General features: G+C 38.1%; 1 pseudogene; it reads right to left on the bottom strand.

Moving 5' to 3' along the window:
* Nucleotides 1-11431: 11431 nt before the first annotated feature.
* Nucleotides 11432-19340, bottom strand: part of LOC139478359 (receptor-type tyrosine-protein phosphatase F-like) — a 28289-nt pseudogene continuing 20380 nt past the window's right edge.

Genomic DNA, 19340 nt, shown 5'->3' with positions numbered 1-19340 from the left:
CTCGTATCTGATCAAGACATTTTCAAACTATTCAGGATAAATGTATTAGTAGCTTCCTTTTGATATACAATTACCTATCATCATACAGGATTAGGTAAGGGTGTTCAAGAAGTTGATAGTTGTATCAATTCTTATATTTCTTCAATTTCATGCATTATTTATATTTATCAATTTTTAGTTTCCTTTTAACTCATTTTAAACAGTTCACACATTATTACTTTTGTCGTGCACGGTGCCATCTCAGTCGGCGATAATCAGTTAAGTAAGTGATGTTTGAAGAACAAGTAAAGTATCATCTGTCATTGAACACACTGAATAGAGTTATCGCCCCTTCTGAATATTTATTTTGACACACGAATTAATTTTATAATTAACATTGTAATATGTTAAAATGAAAATCATAGCAGAAAAAGTTTATTTTGTCAATTGGACTCATGGCAAGACGATAGTGCGTTGTGCAGCAAACACCACTATGAAACGTGAAATAAACATGATCTCGATCTTGATCTCGAGTTCGCCAAGCATTGACTGAGCAATTTTGCAAAAGTACACTGACATGTTTCATTTTATGCGGTTTATTTACGATACAAAACTTCTGTCATTGAATGTACTGTCACATTGTACCTATATGCCGACGAGGTTATGATATAACAATCTATTTCTGAAATACGTATCTCGAAATGCACCTTTCGATTCACTTCCGGGATCCTGACAGCAAAATGCTAATTCCAGTGTATTACAGGCATATTTTAGTTGGACCTCACGATTAAATGTGAAATATCTTCTGTTAACGATACAGAGGATACCATTTTTTGTTTGTTTGAAATGTCCATCAATGAAATTAAATGCACAACATGCTGTCTGTTCCCTATGAGCTGATGCGACTCACACTGCATGGAGCTATGCTCTCCAAGCCTCGTTTTCGATCCAAGATGGCGAAAGTGTGAAATGGTCAATAGCCCGTGTTTTAAAACTGTATTGTTATGCTCAAATATGTTTCATAAATTGTTTTTAAATATGGTATACATGAATTGATTTTAAATATTACTTTGTTAAATGACTCAATTGTGAACACATTAAACTTGGTCTAGTCGCTATATGGCTGACCACATTTTACCTATTCTAGACTTGTAAAAATGGGAATAACATCAACGATACTTGCAGCTATTGTTTAATTGAACCAGAAACGGCTTCGCATATGTTTTCTGATTGTTGCAGGGTAACACCGATTGGGCAGGAACTGGAGAAATGGATTTTTACCAAAATAGATGTTAGAATACAATTTACCAAACAACAGATTTTGCTCGGATTCCTACAAGGAAACAACGATCCTTTAAATCTTATACTAATACTCTTCAAAGAACTAATATTCAAATATAGAATCAGAGAAAGAAGTCCAACTTTCCAGTTCCTACAATGGGAATTGTATCATTATTATATCGTTACATTAATGTGCGGCAATTTAAAGCTCAAGATTGGATATCTTTAACTTATTCTGGTCTTCGTTTCATCTTTTGTTTAATTGATTCACTTTGTCCATTTGATATACATAATAAAATCATCTTGTCTTGTATAATAAGGGACATTTATATATAGAATGCAACCAAAACATAAAACAAACGAATTAAAATTTGATCACTGTAAGAAAACCACGATTTTCGCAGGAAACATTCATGGATCGCAGTAACAAACAAACAGAATATCCCTGGCCTCTGGCCACTACACCAATGAACATCACAAAAATGTTGCACTCACCAGACGAAAGATAAACGCTGGCTACTAGCAGCAACACGACACACAGCCCCGCCATGATTGAGTGGCTCAAAAGAGGAAATACATACTAGATATGTGACTGGGATTTTGTAAAGGTTAAGAAATATTAATGTGCAACATTACTTCCTTGTCCAACATTACGACCCTATTGGGTCACCTTGTTATGTGTTCTAATTAGGAGATAAATATTTCGTTTTGTAAGATTTGAGTGATTTGAGCACGGAAATTTCATTTGAACACGACGCCGTAAGTGGGAGTAATTTGTTATTAGTCCTATTACGGCGTCGTGTTTAAATGAAATTTCCGTATATCCATTTAGCATAACATATATCAAACCTTACAAAACGAAGTATTTAATTTACGTTAAGATTTTGGTCAATCTCTTTACGCTCTACGGAAACGCTGGCTGTATTTCCTAGTTCAGGGGCCATCTCTGGACGGTTTTCAGCTTCAACAGCTGTTGTGAGTAATAATAATAACAAAATTATTTGGGTGTATGAAAGTCATAACTATTATAGAGTTGCAATAAATGTTTTTACTCTGTTAAAAAATGATTTTCTTTTCTTTTCCCTTTTGCCAAGCCCAAGAAAATTACATCATTTATGATTATGATTGGGTAATTAATGAAAAAAGGTAAATTTCATTTACCTTCAAATTCTTGAATTATCTCAGAAAATGTATCGTTGTCCCAATCACTCAATATTTCATCGAAATCTCCTATGTGGAAGTCAGGGTAAATTTCCATCTGTTCCTCCATGTTGATGATTTCAAAAATAGTTCCATTAATTAATGTATACATACACGGTGATGAGACCCCAAAAATTCAGCGATGTTATGCTCATTCGACAACACTTTTTAACCAATCAGATCAGAGAACATACCTACTTTTATGTTACAATGCTATTCTAATGCACCTTTAAGTGTGCACATTTTACCACATGCTTAACTGTTCCAATGGATCATTTTTGGATCCTTACTTTCTGAGTCAGCTTCTTGATGATGTTGCATTCTACTGTTGTTTCTATTCCAACCAGAAGATACAAGGCAGGATTCGCAATGGTGTTGTGTATTTTTGTGTGTGTGTCTGTCTGTGTGTATGTGTTTAAAAGATATTTTATGTTAAGCTTAATTTAAATTAGCATACGAGGATTTTATTCAATCCTCGTTTCTATAAGTTAGTTATGTCAATTAAGAAGTATCTGTAACCTAAACTGTATTATTGTATTGAACAGATGACATATGAATTAAATTTAAATGGTATTAAATATTTAAAAACAATCAATGCCCATTGGTTGGTGAGAAGCCAGTTCTGTGCAGCCAGTTACCAATGATTGTTTTTGAACTACCATTGCATTGTTATATGTTTTATGTTCCACAACGTCTGCGTTTTTAATCAGGAAATTGAAGGTGTACACCGATGGATAATGACTAGTGAGCGTCTTAAAATATTGGTTGAAAATATTAATATTAAATAGTCACACAGACAGATACATAAATGCAATTTGTAAAGCAGTAATGAATATGTCTGGTCTATCAGTAAGAGAAAATGGGTAGCTTGATTTGACAGACAGGTCATACGAATAGAGTTTTGGATACAGATGGATGGGACAAAATATTTTGAATCGCGATGGATTTGTTAATTAATTTAAACAGATACTATGAAATGTACATGGCAAAATGTGGTTGAATCAGCTTTCATCACTCAAAGACACTGGACTCTAATTAGCTATAAAATATTGAGATGTAAAAAGTGTTTAACTGGTATTGAAATAATACGTGTTAGAATCTCATAGACACGTTTTCGTTTAAGTTCACACATGTGCATGAAAGAGAAGGGCATAAGGACTAGATCCGAATTACGTCTAGACCAAAGACTAGTAGCTTGCAAAACCAAAACCAAAAGTCTTGGCCCACGAACCTGGCGCCTACTTCCCCCAAAGAATTAAAATAAATAAATATAAATATAAATATATTCTTTTAATCTACGATAGAAATAAGCACGATATTCTTGAACGTGTTGCAAATAACGACTATGCATATGTATATACAAGTATTAACTACAGTGAATGGTCTTAGTGGCTCAGAAACTGAAAGCAGAAAAGCAGGACCAGCATATTAAACTTCATACGGCATCATAAGGCATTGACATTATGGAATGTTCCCGAGGAATGTTTCATGGTCATAGACGAAGTTGTATTGTTCTGTGTGAAACCATTGAAGGAAAATGAATTATAATGTTGTTCCTTATTTTAATTTCAGCCTATTGTTTAACTGATATTTGAAATATTAAATTCACACGTTTACATCAACCTTTCCCCTTCGAACATTAACTGATAGATATTCATGCACATGTCCTACCTTACAATTTTCCTGTTTACGACAACCAAGAAAGGCTTGTTTATACAGGGAACTGCCCTTATACCATTGCAAAATCCAGTGGTAATACAGATACCGATCACTTGCATTGGTAGTATGTGGTTCTTTGTCTAAATAATGTCTCACGTCAATAAAATCAAATCACATTGCCACCTGCAGAGGACGCTTTGATGATCGAATATAACTACGCTTTGTTTACAGAGCATGTAGGCGTATCCAGTTTGTGTATAAATGGCATGGGTGCCTAAAGGCTTGAAAAGATGTCAAAAACATCCATCAGTGTCTTCAAACAATGCATTTTATCTAAAGAGCATTGGAAACGTATAACAGCCATATGACGTTAACCGTCGAGATAAGTTTCAAGAGTTCTTATAAATCTAGGATAACCAGAAGCTGACAAAGTTCGTCAGCATGTTATGAATACATAAAACAAAATTTTAATGTTAAACACATGATTATCCTCAGCGTAATATGCAGTAGATAAATACTCCTAGTGTAAATATAAAATATCAATGCCATAGAATAACCGATCTCGATTATACGCCAAGAACAGATTCCATTGGGCGTAAACGGTGAAACATCAGGAAAAATTATATCACTGGATCACTGACAGTTGGTGATGACATCAGGTGTTGGAGGAAAGGGTAAGCATGTCATGCCCTACCGGTAACACCTGTCATTCACCAAATTCCCATAAAAAGGTAAATGTTTGTGGTGTACTCCTGCCACTCCTGTGACGGCGGCCTGAAGTCAAGACAGACACAGAAGTGATGGCCCACACACTCTATAAGAGGTACTGAACAACAATGCTTTGTATCTATGTACACTCCTGCGTACAGTATACACCCATAATTGTGTTCCCCTTGGTCCATCTCGGCACAATATCGCATGTTTTGTTCGTACACAGAGGGGCGTGTCCTTCAAACCAATCCTACAAGTCAAGGTCGTTGGGGCCACACTGCCAATAACACGAAGTTTGATATTAAAGAAAATATTTACTTGAATTTCAGGCAGCGGTAAAAGACATTGCTGCTAATTCACACAGTGAATCCGAAAAGCGAAAACTGATATTATATACATTTGAAATAGGTTGTGTTAATAAAATTTGTATTTGTCGTATTAACGTTAATCTAGTGAATTGAATTATACTCCTTATGTCTTTACCTACACATGGCTCAAGATCGTGAAGCTGCAAATAGGATTCAAGAGAATACGAACTTAAAGAGGAAAAACAAAACGACGAGAACAAAAGGACGCCGAAACCGACCAGTACGTACGACCAGTGACCATGGACAGGTCAGAGAGTGTTATTTCAAGCAAGTCACTGGGCATCATTTATATTAAGTGACCTTGGTCAAGGCAAACATGGTTTAGTTATACTTTATGTCACATATGTGGGGGTATTTCTAATTTAAAAAAAGCGACAGACATCTTTCCATCATGTTAAGACATGCCTTTTAAAAGCAAAGTCCATTGTATGATGATGAGTACGTACTGAGACTGTGCATATATATTTTGGATATGTTTATGAATCACTATCAACTAGATGGCACCAGGGTGAAAGGGTGAACGTACCCTGCCCCACAGGTGTGAATAACACACGCAAATGCAAGTCAAGTATCCACATGAAAAAAGATATTGCAAAATAGGAAATTGCATAGGTCACAATTTTTGCCACCGATGTGTACAATTTGGAAATGCTCTCCACATTTGAAGGCAATCAACGTTCCCTGGCCAACCAGTATCGTTTACATTTGTTTGTTTGTCGCATGTGGTAACATCGCACCATCAGGAATATATTGCCTATGATGTTGTTTCAGATATTCTGGTATGTTAACCACCAGAAAAATGATATACTTGATATTTTCTACTTTTCTTGATGATGGAGATTATTTGATAGTAGACTGATGTTACATGTGCTAGGATTCAATACATGTGTGAGATAGTAGGTTTACTTTAACCTCTGCTTTGAACTATTTCAATAATATACTGCTAAATATAATAATTATGAAGGTGAGTGTATGTGAACTTACGAACAGCGTATCCTGACCTAGCTGAAAGAAGTTAGTCAGACAATGCAGAGCTTTAGACGATTGACTCTGACAGCTGCCCCTGCTGATATTCCCACCTCACACACATTCATCCTGCTCAACTGATACCATACACGACTGTCCCAGCTGATACCCTCAACCCACTCATCACCCGTTTCTGCTGATATTCCCAATTCACTGACAAATTGAGACAATGAGTCCGATGAGCAACAGAACACTCAACACAGTCGACATTGTCGGTCTGTTCCTCCTGATACTCTAATCACACTCACACCCGGGGGCTGTCACTGTTTCAAATCCCCTCCTGCCAAATCCTTACAGTGATGGTTGGCGGAGTTGGCAATGAATATAGATCACAAAAAAGGTTTGAAAACAACATCTAGTCATGAATAGAGTCTTTTCAAACACCTTTTTATAATGTAACGTTTAACTTTCACTGTCATTTGTTTCAATGTGCCTGTAATATCCCCCAAACAGTCTGGTTATGGCCTAGAACATTATATCATCGCAAAAATACCACCGTTTTACCCCTTTTAGACACTAGGTCATCGAGAACTGTTGACCAAGCGTGCATTTTGAGACCTGGCTTACATCAGAGACCTAGCATGTAATAGTGGAAATATCGATACGTTTACCAGTTCCTATGGGTTATCTATTGGCAGCCATTTTTATATGAATCTATCAGTATGCTATCGATGTATTCATGCGTACGTTTTTTTGTGTGAAGAGGATTAATATAAATTATAACACGTCCCATTTTAATTCTGGAAACCCAAAAGTCCAGAAACTCTACGGTCTTTGCCGACTCTCGGTCAAAGGTAATTACAAAATTAAACATTTTGTTTTCATGGAAACATACCAAGGAAGAATAAATGAAAAACAAATTGTTCAAAAACTCAATATTTACACTATGTTGCCCTTGAGCCTGTGTGGGGTGCTCTATTGCTCATCGGACACACACTCATTATCCTGGCAAAAGCATACACATCTCCATCGAGACGGATCCTGCATCCGAGAACAGTGTGTCATGTGAACTGCGAGCCTCGCTCGCTCTCTTTGTTAGAGACATCGGATACTACACGATTCAGCGACATTCGAGAATTTTCACTTCAGCATTTCGCCATGGCTCCCTATTATCAACATAATACCCTCTAACGCCGCAATATGATGTCAGGGCTGTCTGCAGCGTTGACATACTGCTGGATATGGGATTTCATCGGGGCGATTTTGCGGTAAAAAATATCCTTTTCCGATTGTGCCTTGGCACAACAATAGAGAAAATTGTGGACTGCTTGGATATACCCTATCAAATGGCTAACTATCCTGACCCAACTGGAAATAGTGCGTTCTTCTTCTTAAAAACGTCATTTGAGACCAAGGCATGAATGCCTCTGCATACATTTCGTTTTGATGTGACTGAATGTAATGGATCAACACACTTTCTAGGCTTCAGCCAAATCAGTCCCAGTTAGTACCGATGTACAGGGCAAATGGTCGATCTGTCCAGTGCATTCGCATTCTGTCTTTACATCATTTAAAGGCACGTTGTTCCTTTGCAAATGCGTACGTAAGTCCTTGTTACATGATTTCAGGTTGACGATATTCAAATTATTTTTGTACGAGGGGAATAATTCACATGTTAAGGTTGAACATGTCGAAAATCCCAATCGAATTGTGTGGGCCGTCGCCATTTTGAGCGTCACAACGAAATTGGGCGAGAGTGACAGAACAAGGTCTCGGATGTTCACTTCGCATTAGGATCTTTAAGTGAGTTCTTCATAGAATGACAATACTTTGATGGTGTGATAGGTGAAAGGAAGGAGGCAGGGGGAGAGTTATATATGAGCCTATATTTCAAAGGGGCCTTTTTCGTTATTGAAAGGCGCGGGCATTTCATTTTCAAGAGCTGTCATAGATGAACCAATGGCATGAAATACATGTACAAGAGCCAGCTCCCTGCAAAGTAAATGATACAGAGGTCTGAACATGGCGCATATTTTGGGCATAATGTATTAGGCCACTTTGCAAGCTGTCTCTCGCTTGAAGAGGGCAACTCCAATCTTCAAGTCCGGCTTTATCGGAAATCCTTCATTGTCGACTGCCCATAAGTCATTGGGGAAAGAGGACATACTTATCACAAGCTTCACGAAACAATCAAACAATATCGTACATAATTGTGAAAAAAAGGTTGACATAAACCTGAAACTTACAGCTGCTGATAATATATTTACTAAACATCTTTAATGAAAATGCTATCCGCTAGAAATTAATAAAACTGTATTATGCATTCATAGATTTTACCAAAGCAATTGGTACAGTGTGGAGGGTTGGACTTGGTCAAAATTACATAAAACTTGTATACGAGGAAATTTTCACAAACTAATATGCACGTGATCTATAATAGGACATACAATCAAAGGTAAATTCAAACATTACCTCATCCTCGTATTTCTCATTCAACTCTGGTGTTAGGCAGGAAGTAAAGGTGTACTCACAATATACCAACATGATTTAGAATCATATTTATTTGAAACAGGATGTACAGGTATAAAAGTCGAACAGGAACAAGAAAGTGACATACTCGTGTGGGTTCAACGTATTTTGCTGTTTCAGTGACACCAAGCAGCCTTGAAAAAACCTTTACATTCTTTTAACATGCATTGTTCTATCTGGAAACTAGGCGTTACCGTTTCAAAAACCAAAACTCTCTTATTTGGAAGAGGCCAAGTAATTTAGACAAAACTATCCTTTTACTTTTAAAAAATGTTATTGCAGATGGATGATAACTTTGGCTTTTTAGCAACAAACAAATGGTAACAAGTATTAGGTCATTGACTGAAAATTGAACACAAGCTATGTATTTTTTATTCAAACTATCCTGCCATGCAAAATTGCCACTTGACTGCCAACTTTTGATGTTAAGGTTGCTCAGATTTTACGGTAAAATTCTGAAATATATGGATTTGAAAACCCAAATATAATAGAAAACAGCCATATTACATTCTTTAAGTTAGCTAGCGAATTAAGAAACTCAAAACCTCATTTTATGGTATTCTGTAAACTCGGAAGAGAACCCATTTATGTTAAAATAAATAAACGAATAATAAAATTTTGGCGTATATTTACCTATAATATTGGACAGTTGAACGTATCCAATGTACGTACTACATGTATATATAACTATGATTTGTCAAAATATAAATTAGACTATATACCATACCCGAAGGAATAGAGAATTTACTTGATAGTTAGAGGTTATCATGCGAGTGTGTTTGGAGTTGGTAAATATCCTGCAATAGGAATAAACATTGTATTTAGCGAGCCCTGGCGAAAATTGCCACAAATTATAAAATGCCTTAGCTACGTCACAGTAAGATATTGATTTTCAGTATATTAGACTGTTCTTTTGATAATGATATCAATTGTCCCTGTAGTCAATCCAGATTTCCGATGGTTAATTCTAACTCGATTGCCGAATGACAAGGGCGACGCCATGTTTGTTTATAAACACTGAAAGTAGTCCCCTCTTGACCTTTGATATTTGCATCCCTATCCGCATATGACCCCAACGGATATCGTTTTTATCCGTTGGCTTTATCCTGCTGAGAAACTTACTCATCATATGATAAATAAGGATTATCAGAAATATGTTTAGAAACAATTTGGCTAAATATCACGAATGGCCAGTTAATTCAACATTCTATACAACATTGACTCCATCAAATGTATCAGCTCTCAAACATTCGACCAGAAAATGTATTCAACTTTAAAATGAATTTCATCAAATCACTTTATGATCTCACCTTTGTAAACATACATGTATTATATACATATATATTATACGACAATATTTATGTGTAAGCCGTCTTCTATATCATGTATATGAACTGTCTTGTAATTTATGTTCACCTTCAAAGTGTTTTTCGTCAAGTCAGTTCATGATATCACCTTTGTAAACATATATGTATCATATAAATATATATTATACGACATGATTTATGTGTGATATGTCTTCTATATGATTTATATGAACAGTCTTGTAATTTTGGTTCAGGTATCACCGAGTGCGGTTGTTTCTGGGATTAAACAGAATTCAGATAATCTGTGTGTTTTCTGCTGTTTTCAGTTCATTGTGTCTGTCCGTTAAAGTAAGTTGGCAATGGTTGGTGATTTGGGAGTCGACACCTGGGTGCCACATACCGAAGCTAAACGTAGATTTGTTATGATATAGCTTTTAGAAACAATAATGACTTCAAGCTCGTGACTGAATAAAGTTTGTAAAATTAGTTCAACCATATTTTGACCAGGAATTTAACACACGTCTCCACATTTTGCGTGCTTACACGCCCATTACGTGTTCCTCGTCCTTTTAATCACGTGTTGCGTGCTTGGTAATTTACAGTAGGTTGTTGGGGAATATTTATATTCTTTGAAATCATTTAGGTTTATGTATAATATTGTAAAAAAATGCTAAGAAATTCAAAACTACGATATTTAAGGCAATGTTAGTCCGACTTGAAATATGAACATTTCCTTGGTCGTAAAACATGTGTACATTTTAAACGTTTGTAAAGTCATGCATCATATCTGAAAGGAAGGATATGATTTGGAAAAGTTTTTATGTGAACGCACGACCGGTACCAAATTTAAAATGACCAGCGGTCTTCTACCTATTAAAATATTGTATTCACATTGCTTTATTTTCACAAATGATGATACTTATGCCATTTTATGTGTGTTTAAGCAAAAAACTCGGTCCCATTAAATCATTAGTTTAACTAATTCCCTTCGCACGGTTGCACGTTCTTTACCTTTTACTCTTGGCTTTCAGTGTTCAATTGCACTACAACAGTCGTCACGTAACAGTGAGTGTATGTCATCTGTCAACCTTACAAGCAGCATGTAAAGATATGTGTCATACTGATAGATTATCATATTATTACAACAGCAATGGACTAATAACAGTCACATTATAGACATATTTCAGATATATTTTCCATTGTAAAACATAAGCACATTTTGATCCGTAACACTTTAACTGTCTACTTAGGGCGACAGCTTGAACAGGTGACTATTTCTATTTTTGAAATCAGTAATATTGTCTTTTTACAGTACAAACATGAAGAATTTAATGTGCAGCTATTGTTATGGTAACCGAGAACTACAAACAAACCATTACGTCTTGGTATAGATATTGCAACAATATAACTATTCATTTGCTGATGTTTCCTGACAGGCCTGAATCACTTCCAGGTTGTGTTTCCTTCAGTATAAGTGGTATGGTAGTTCATCACATGTTGGCGTAGATGTTCTGGGACTCGATGTACGCCGAAGCCATGTCGTAACACAGGGCAACGTCAGTCTGGAAGCATGAGATATATAAGTGGTGTATAGGAATGATCTTCTTTGGGGGCAACTGATCGATGAACCCGACATGACATCAAATACTTATCTATTCTAGGACTCACGCTGTAATGACTGGTTGAAGGGTAAATGTTGTTTTGTATTTAAAGTTAGGTAGCCTCTATAAACAATGGCGTAAAACGTAATAACAATCATCTCGTGTCTGATACATTGGGACAAGGATCAGGTAACATCCTGCTCTCAGACGACAACTGCTATAGTTTTGAAAATTGTGCCTGTGTAAATAAACTAGAATATATGGTTTGAAATCGCAACCGATTCGATTATGAACAATGTTCATACATATGCTTATAGATAGCTTCCTGTTAGCTTATCATATCTTGGTGTAAGGGTATTGTACGTCTATAACGGCTTTAATGTTTTATGCATAATATGTCCTAATTCCTTAGTTAACACGCGGATATAGGTGTAGATACGTTCGTATAAATACAATGGCGTTGACAATTGATGTATTTTAACTAAATGTTGATACTACCTGTGTGATATCCTGATCCAGGCAGTGTGTCATAGCCCTCATGTTGTTGTTGATCTCAACTCGTTTGTCATGCTTCAAACCTTGGATGATATTGCTCATGATGCACAACATGGCTCCATTCTGTCTGCCGCCATCGCTGAAACAACACAACGTGAGCCCATATTACAAAGTAGACGAATACTGTTGGAGAGGGTAACATGTCATTTAAAGCAGCATCATAAGAGTGAGTGAATTGTGTTTGCCTTCCAGTATTCCAGCTATATCACGGTGGACTGTCAACAATCGCGTTTACGCCCCATTATTCCAGCTATATCACGGTGGACTGTCAACAATCGTGTTTACGCCCCATTATTCAAGCTGTATCACAATGGAATGTCAACAATCGTGTGTACGACCCCGTATTCCAGCTATAACACGGTGGAATGTCAACAATCGTGTTTACGCACCATTAACCTAGCTATATCAAGGTGGACTGTCAACAATCGCGTTTACGCCCCACTATTCCAGCTATATCACGGTGGAATGTCAACAGTCGTGTTTATGCTTCATTATTCCAGCTATATAACGCTGAATTGTTAACTATCGTGTTTACGCCCCACTATTCCAGCTATATCACGGTGGAATGTCAACAGTCGTGTTTACGCCTCGATATTCCAGCTATATCACGTTGGAATGTCAACAATCGTCGAAGTGCTATATCACGTTGGGGAGCTATATCACGCAGGCTGCTATATCACAGTGAACTGCTACATCATGGTGGACCGCAAATATCACGGTGGGCTGCAGTATCACGGTGGACTCCCATATCACATGTGCTATATAACGGTGAAGTACTATATCATGGTGGGCTGCTATATCACTGTGGACTGCTATATCACGATGGGCTGCTATATCACTGTTGACTGCGATATCATGGTTGACTGCTATATCACATTGAAGTGCTATATCACATTGAAGTGCTATATCATGGTGAGGTGCTATATCACGGTGAATTGTTATATCACGTTGAGGTGCCATATCACTGCGGGCTGCTATTTTACGTCAAAGTGCTATATCATGTATGGCTGCAGTATCCTATGGTAGACTGCCATAATACGGTGGGCTGCCATATCACGTTGGACCGCTATATCACGCTGGGCTGCCATATCACGGTGGACCGCTATATCACGGTTGGCTGCCATATCACGGTGGGCTGCTATATCACGTTGAAGTGCTATATCACGTCGAAGTGTTATATCACGGAGGGCTGCAGTGTCACAGTGGACTGCTATATCGCCACGAAGTGCTATATCACGGTGAGGTGCTATATCACGGTGAGGTGCTATATCATATTGAGGTGCTATATCATGGTTGGCTGCAGTATCATATGGTAGACTGCCATATCACGGTGGGCTGCTATATCAAGCTGGACTGCTATATGACGGTGGGCTGCTATATCACGCTGGGCTGCTTAATCAAGGTGGACTGCTATATCACGGTGGGCTGCTATATCATGGAAGACTGCTATATCATGGTGGGTTGCTATATCACGTTGGGCTTCAGTATGACTGTAGACTGCTATATCAAGTTGGGCTGCTATATCACGGTGAAGTGCTATATCATGGTAGGCTGCTATATCATGGTAGACTGATAAATCACGGTGGGGTGCTATATCACGGCGGGCTGCAGTATGACGGTAGTCTGCTATATGACGGTTGGCTGCTATATCACGGTGGGGTGCTATATCATGGTGGGCTGCAGTATGACGGTAGTCTGCTATATGACGGTGGGCTGCTATATCACGGTGAAGTGCTATATCACAGTGAGGTGGTATATTACAGTGAAGTGCTATATCACGGTGAGGTGGTATATTACGGTGAAGTGTTATATCCTTGTTGACTGCTATATCACGGTGGGCTGCTATATCTTGGTGAAGTGTTATATCACAGTGGGCTGCAGTATCAAGGTGGGCTGCTATATCACAGTGAAGTGCTATATCTCGGTGAGGTGCTATATCACGGTGAGGTGCTATATCACGCCGAGGTGTTATACCACAGTGGGCTGCTATATCACAGTGAAGTGCTATATCACGGTGAGGTGCTATATTACGTCAAAGTGCTATATCATGATGGGCTGCAGTATCATATGGTAGACTGCCATGTCACGGTTGGCTGCAATATCACGGAGGACTGCTATATGACGGTAGACTGCTATATCATGGTGTACTGCTATATCAAGGTTGATCGCTATATGGTGGTGGGCTGCTATATCAAGGTGGGCTGCTATATGACGGTGGACTGCTATTTCACGGTGTACTGCTTTATCAAGGTTGACTGCTATATCACGGCGGGCTGCTTTATCACGGTAGACTGCTATATCATGGTGGGTTGCTATATCACGGTGGGCTGCAGTATGACGGTAGACTGCTATATCAAGCTGGGCTGCTATATCACGGTGAAGTGCTATATCACAGTGAGGTGCTATATCACGGTGAACTGCTGTTTCATGGTAGACTGCTATATCACGGTGGGCTGCTATATCACGTTGAAGAGCTATATCACGGTGAAGTGTTATATGCCAGTGGGCTGCAGTATCACGGTAGACTGCTATATCAAGGTGGGCTGCTATATCATAGTGAAGTGCTATATCACGTTGAGGTGCTACTTTCACGGTGGACTGCTATATCACGGTGAACTGTCAACAATCGTGTCTGTGCCAAGCACATGCTATTTGTTTACCGATGGAACAAGCTCCCACGCCGAATTGGGTACAATGACACACCACTTACCATCCTTACCTTTATCGGGTCTTGTGATCCTTTCTGATCATGACACCGCACAGGGTTTCGATGTGTGGATACATAGGTGAGGATTACAAGGAATCAAATGAACCCATTGGGGAAATATAACCATTTATCAAGTACATGTACCATGTGAAGATGACAATTTCATAAGGTACACAACAATGTAGTTAATTTAATGTCAGCTAAGAACTATAACGGAAATGTTTAGTCGGTGTGTTGTAGTTACTTAAAGGTATTCTAATTCAATAATTATTTCAAATATTACATTTTTTCTGATCTCATGCATTGTTCAATTTAGACATTAAAGTAACTGATTTTAAGAATATCGTAATATGGTATGCCGGTATGCTGGTAAGCTGTCAAGGAAAGCATGCCTGTCAAATCTGTCGTACTGGTGAAAGTCAGGTTTGCTACAGTCTTTATTCTAAATTTCTTTACCTATATAAGACAGTAACTGCGTGGGGGTTGACATCCCCTGTGTGGCGGTCGACTTGTTCCAGAAGCTCTAAGAAAGTCGAGGGAGATTCCGCGGGCAAGCTATTCAAGATGTACACACGCACCACTGTTGGTGGAGAATTCTGCAAATGTATGGAGGAACGGTAGGGTTGTTAATTATTTCTAGTTAATATCAAAATTGGTGTGATTTTGTAAAACAAATCTGTTACTAAAGATAATGTTAGTTCTAAAAAGTGTTTGAAAATCTAATATGCTGATTTGATGATATTAGGCTAATCTTGTCAAGTGCATCGAGTGCACCGACGAGTTTGAACACTTTGACAATTCTAGCCAAATAGTCACTTTACTACGTATTTTCTTACTCTAAAAATAATTATATCAGCGGGGCCTACTGAAAGGATATCCATGCACGTTCATCAAGGCAGTGTCTACTTACCTTCACCTGTCTTTGGATTTTGAGGAGGGTGATGTCACGGTTAATGGTGGTCTCTGTGGAGCATCTGACACTCACATGATCCAGATCCAGGCTGTCTCCAGTGCATGGCACAAAATTGGACAGACTCTGAAACAAAGTCAACTTATATTATATGGTAAAAACAATTATGGGAATGTGTAATCAATAAATGTTGCAGTCGGGTTTTTTTCTGAAATGTACGATGCGACAGTTTGAAAGGGTCTGCTGGAAAATCATAATATCAGAATCAAGTCAGCGAGGCCATTCTGATGCCCAGTAGCCAAGTGGTTAAGCCGTTCGCTCGTCACGCCGAAAACCCGAGTTCAATTCCCCGAATGGGTATAATGTGTGAAGCCCTTTCTGATGTCCCCGCCTTGATATTGCTGAAATATTGCTAAAATCTGCTAAAAAACATATTCACTCACTCCTTTATATCCTTAACTCGCTTTATTCACTATGAAGACGCCCATCAATAATATTTAAGTGGTATTTTTGTAACTTGTCAAACCCACCTGGTGTGAGTCTGGCAGGACACTGACAGTGGAACTCTCCTGTTCCTCTGTGAGTTTCCAGAACAGAGACGCCGTGGTGACGGAGGGGGCCTCAGTTAACAGGTAGCCTTTCACAGACAGGTGGGACTGAATGAAGAATACTTAGTTTAAATGTACCACTCTTTTTTTCTGAAGGAAATATGATATGGCATTTACTTTGTTAATTACATTTGACTTAATTGAACAAATACCAAATTCAAGGCCTGGCAAGACGTGTGAACAAGAAGCTTGAATGTTAGAAACAGTTTGTGCATACTTTATAACCGGTAGGGCAGGACATACTTACTGTTGATGTTCAGTGATCCATAAATTCTTAAATTTTGCCCTGCTTTTTGAACAAATTAGAATTGTTCTCTGGCGTTGACGTTTTACACCTATAAAATACCTTTCGTTTACAAGTAGTTTCCAGGAACATCGTTTCATAAATAAAGTTCATTACCCGTGACATGACAGACAGGATGTCTGAGCGTCCATCTATCCACACACGACCTTTGTCAGGGGTACCTAAAACAATAGTTTATTTCATCTCAACCGGGGGACAAACGAAAAAAATACGAGTTAGTTCATATCGTATTTAACATTGAAGGAATTATCAACCACGCACCATGATTGAAATGTAGATTTGTGCCGAAAAAAACATATTTGTTAATTTTGAAAGATAACATGTCCCGGTGAAAAACTAGGAGTGCTGAATAAGCGCCAGTACTGTTCAGGTTTGGGAATACGTTGCTAACTTAAGACATTTTCAACTGAAAATCAAACATATGATAAAATAAACTGAGAGGTATAATTTCTCTTTTCCCTCATTTTATTTTGTTTATTACTCAATCCCTGAAATACAACTACTAGTACTACAACTAGTACAACTAGTAATACTACTACTAATTATGGATTTTAGATTTTGACAGTCGACAAAAGGCATGCTTGTCGTAAATGGCGACTGACGGGATCTCGTCGTCAGACTCGTTGATTTTGTTAAATCGATTTTTTTCGCTCACTGGATTGTCTGGTATACCTGGGATTGAGTGCAGCGTTGAACAACAATGACACAGTACAGAGTTTTATTACTAGACAATATACTTGAACGTCCAAATCGGTTTTGCAAATCATTCATTCGTGTAACTGTCAGCTAACATTTAGTAAAGTTCCTAACTTTGGAACTTCGAGCTAAGTGATCTGTGAAAAGTGCGATTTAAGACGTTTAACAATTTGATAACCCAGCAGACATTGCGTGAAAATTTCACCTTGTGTCCGGAACAGTCTCCAATCATCTGCCCGTGTTCACATATTTTACATATACATATTCAATGCAGTCATTAATCCGCCAGTAAAGGATGTTGCTAGATGTACACAATGTTCATACTCACCCTTGGAGAGCTCCTGCCGTTGTGTATTCAGGGTCTGACACATTTAGAACACTATTCGTACAGGTATAGACAGTATATAATTATGCGTTGTGAAGCACAACTTAGTCAACAATTGCAATGAAAATGTAACAAACTACAGTTGAACAATGACAAAGCAGCTACCTTTATGAGTTTGTTGATTGCCATTCGTCCAATGTTGAATACCCCCCTTGCAAGTCGGCTGCTTCTGAATTCCTCAGCGCTGATGGAAGTATTGCCAAATTTCAGTGTTTCAAACAGTGCCATATATACACATTGGTACTGCTCCTACGGAATAAAACATTCAGGGATGATGTTGTCTTTGGTGAAGGAGCCTTAAGCTAAAGCCGGACTTCATACACATTTATAGTGCCTTGGTTTCTTCCTGAAAGCGTTTTTGCTAACCCCTCCCTGAAAACTACAACATCAAGCTTCGTAATATAAGACTATTCATAAAATGCATTTAATGTTTTTTGACTTTCTGCCATGTAAACGTGTAATCTCGCAAATCTTTTCCACACGTTTATACTGCATCTCTCCCTCTTTAGTAATAAGAATAATTATAGGGCGTGTCCTGCCAACCCTTGGGCATTTGTAGGAGGACGTTTTCTACCTATTCTATCGACACTTTTAAACTGATTTTTATAACCGTCGGTGTTCATTTCCTTGAAATTTAATCTCGGATTACTCGGATTACTGATTCACTATGTTCTACTTCATACTGACCAGAAGCTGGAGTAAACAGCAGGTTGTCACGCATTGATCGGCCTTTCTTTTCAATCACGTACTCTCGCAAGCTCATTTTTTTACATTTCAGGTCATCTGGGGTTTTTAAAGTTTGCTTTTAATTGAAATAACATCATGTGAAAGTTCTAATTACCACTTTTCAACTCACTATATGATTGGCTGATGAATGTAGTACTATCTTCTGAAGATCGGAAATGTTGCTGCAGCTGGTAGAGAAATTTAAGTTTTATTTCCAAGCTAACAACGTTGGCTTTTATATCACAAATATAGTTTTCTCTGATCTCAAGTTTAACTCCAATGGTGGTTAGCTTTTCAAGAATGGCTGAGCTATTATCGCCATGTCCGGGTGGTTGAACATATCGTACCTGTTGGGAGTTTCCATCTGCTGGAGTAGAGGTGAGTATATGCTTTGGTTGGGTTGGTGTGGTCAGTGTAGACAATGTTCAATTATTCTCTTACCACGCTCACTGAAACTTGAACGACCGGGGTGTACAAGACCATGTTTAATGATACTGAATGAACCGTTTCGCATGAGTCGGAAAAGTTGTTTACTGTCTTTTCGCTCCTCGACCCTTCGTGTGTTGTCTTTTTCATCATCTGATTTAGATAACCAGGCATAATTGCAACCCTCATGACTAGACTGGCTTCATGGTTAGGGGAGTTCGATATTGACACATCCTCATAACCTTGCGATCAAGTTCATGAGTGACGACTTCTTTCAAGACTGTCCATTAATATCCCCTGTAGTTTCATAAGAGAGCCATTAATGCAAAGCAATTTAATATCCACGATCAGCACTTTACACAGCACTGTTATATGTGGAACCACGCGACACAAGTAGTGCACGGTTTTTCATGAAACAAGTT

The sequence above is a fragment of the Haliotis cracherodii genome, unplaced genomic scaffold (genome assembly GCF_022045235.1).
Source record: "Haliotis cracherodii isolate W230 unplaced genomic scaffold, xgHalCrac1.p SCAF_4, whole genome shotgun sequence".
In the NCBI taxonomy this organism is placed as follows: domain Eukaryota; kingdom Metazoa; phylum Mollusca; class Gastropoda; order Lepetellida; family Haliotidae; genus Haliotis; species Haliotis cracherodii.
Note: the sequence above shows the minus strand (reverse complement) of the source record. Positions and strands in the feature narration are given on the sequence as shown.